This window comes from Arachis ipaensis, chromosome B5 (genome assembly GCF_059453495.1).
Source record: "Arachis ipaensis isolate K30076 ecotype BB chromosome B5, ASM5945349v1, whole genome shotgun sequence".
NCBI lineage: Eukaryota > Viridiplantae > Streptophyta > Magnoliopsida > Fabales > Fabaceae > Arachis > Arachis ipaensis.
Window position 1 is genome coordinate 53,729,837 of NC_142440.1, and position 2,871 is coordinate 53,732,707.

Genomic DNA, 2,871 nt, shown 5'->3' on the forward strand with positions numbered 1-2,871 from the left:
TTAAAGCCGCAGAGAGCTCTAAGTTGGCCATCTGTTTCAAGCAAACCATATTCAAGTGAATAAGTAAAATTATAAGTTAAGGATTGTACCCACTTGAAGCTTGTATTAGGTGGTAATGGCCTTGGGATAGGTATTTTTGGTGGTTCTGCACGTTCCGTTTCCGTGTGCTCTTCTGTGAATTCCTCCACTTTCTTGCAAAGATCTTCAATTGTATATGTGTCCTGGTCAAAGTCTTCTGTGTCTTCCTCATCACTTGAGTCATATATTGGAGGTTGAGAGAAATCTACCTCTGCATCATCTTCATATTCACTTGCGGACGCAAGTTCATCACTAGGAGAACTAGACTTGTGACTATCATCATCAAGGAAATTTGCTTCTTGGATTATTCCGTCTGATTCTTCGTAAATGACTTGCCTTGGAGATTGTACGGTATCCTCCTTAGCATCAACTGTAGCATCTTGGACGGAGTTTTCCTCAATTCTGGATTCCCAACGAAGTTCAGCATCTCCTAGATCTTCAATCAACTCTTCTTCTTGAACAATGACAGCTTCTTCCACTTGTTCTAGTACGAATTCATTCTTTGTCTTGTCCACTGGAGTCTTTAGTATTTCTTTCATGCTACGCTCTTCATCGGGCTGTCCACATGGAGCTGTGGTTGGTCCTTGTATATTTGAGCGTCTAGTGGCCCATTGAATTAGTGCTTGCTCCAGTTGTTGAATGGTTGTTTGAAATTTAATTACTGTTTCTTTTAGGCGATCCTCTGCTTCACGGTTTGCCAGACTTGGACATGATACAAAGGAAAGTGGTGATGATTGAGAACGATTAGATTGGTATTGGGGTAAGGAAGGATCATATGATGGCGAATGGTGAAGAGAAGCTTGTGAGTGTGGTGGTTCGAGGTTATGTTGAAAGGATGGTTCATATGCACGGGGTGGGGCTTGTTGGTAGTTACAAGGTTGTCCACCATGTCTTTCAGCTGGGTATGCACGGTAGAATGGTCTTTGTCCAGGATATCTCGGAGGGTGTTGCTGCCAAAAGGGTTGATTAGATCCTCTTGGTTCCATCCATCCTTGATTGGTCTGACCTTGATGCACATTCCTGCTGTAACTTCTATTTCCTTTAACAATATTAGAACCAAACTCAAAGCGAGAGGGGTGAGAGTTCATAGTAGCAAATAAAGATAAAAAGGAAAAACAAAAATAAATAAACAAGCAAAGAAAAAATATTTACAATAACCAATAATAAGGCACACGTTAGCAGTTCCCCGGCAACGGTGCCATTTTGACGTTAGGATTTTTGCCAGTAAAGAATGTCATAAAAATAGTCGCGTTGTAGATATAGTCTCTAAACCGACAAAAATCCCTTCGTACAAACGTTTTGGGTGTCACAAGTAACAAACCCCTTAAAAATTGTTAACCGAGTATTCAAACCTCGGGTCGTCTTCTCAAGGAACTGTGAGGAAGTATGTTCTTATTATTGGTTATAAAGGTTGTAATCGGGGTTTAGAAGGTGAGAAGCAAGTAATTTAAATGACGAGTGAATTAAATGGCAATTAAAAATAAATAATAACGGTGAAATAACTTTTGGCAAGATAAGGGAAATTAGAAGTCCAACTTAGTTATCTCTCTCAACAATAATGAAAGTTGTATCTTAATTCCACTTGGTCAACCTTTACCAGGGCAAAGGAAAGTTAAGGGACTAATTAAATTGACCTTTGAATCCTAATTATTTCCTAAGAAAAGGTTGGGATTATTTAAGTTCAGCTCAATTAGCAAGATAACGATTATCAGTTATGTTGAGTTTAATAACTGTTGAGTTACTGAATTCTTAACCAGGACCAAAAGGGGAAAAAGTAAAATTGCTAGAATAATAAAAATGTCCTTAGATGGGAAGCAATGATAACTTAAATCAAAGAGAACAATCATGAACTGAAAATACCTCAATTATCATAAATTCAAATAGCAATCTGTGACGTGGAATAATTCATAAATCAAATTATAATAATCAATTCAAATGTTGGAATAAATAAATGTAGAACTAAAATAAAAGAACATTAAAACCTGGATCCAGAGATACTCCCAAAACAAGAAGAAGTCCTAAATCCTAAGAGAGAGAGAATCTCTCTCTAAACTAAATCTAAATCATGAAAACTAGAAATTGGCGAGCTCTTTTTTGAATGGATGCATTCCCACACTTTATAACCTCTGGTCTATGCTGTCTGTACTTGGATCTGGGCCAAAAAGGGCTTCAGAATTCGCTGGGGGCGTATTCTGTAAATTCTGATACGTGGCCTCTGTCACGCGTCCGCGTGGGTCACGCGGTCGCGTCATTTGGAGCTTTTCCTTTCCACGCGGTCGCGTCAGTCATGCGATCGCGTCATGTGCGTTTTGCTTAAGGCGCGCAGTCGCGTCAGTCGTGGGGCCGCGTCGCTGCTGATTCGTGCTTGGCATGCGATCGCGTCATCCATGCGATCGCGTGAATATCAGTTTCCTTCAAAGCTCCGTTTTGCTTTCTCCTTTCATTTTAGTATGTTTCCTTTTCCATTCTTTAAGTCATTCTGCCTTAGAAAATCTGAAACTACTCAACACACTAATCACGGCATCGAATGGAAATAAAGGTAATTAAAAAAATTAATTTTTAAAGCTTAGGAAACATGTTTTTCACAATATGACATAATAAGGTAGGGAAAGTAAAACCATGCAATTAATGTGAATAAGTAGGTGAAGAGTTGAATAAATCACTCTAATTAAGCACAAAAGAACTCATGAAATATGGGTTTATCAGTGGGTCACGCGGTCGCGTCATCTGGAGTTTTCCTTATCACGCGTTCGCTTCGGTCATGCGTCCGCGTCATCTGCGTTCTGCTCAAGA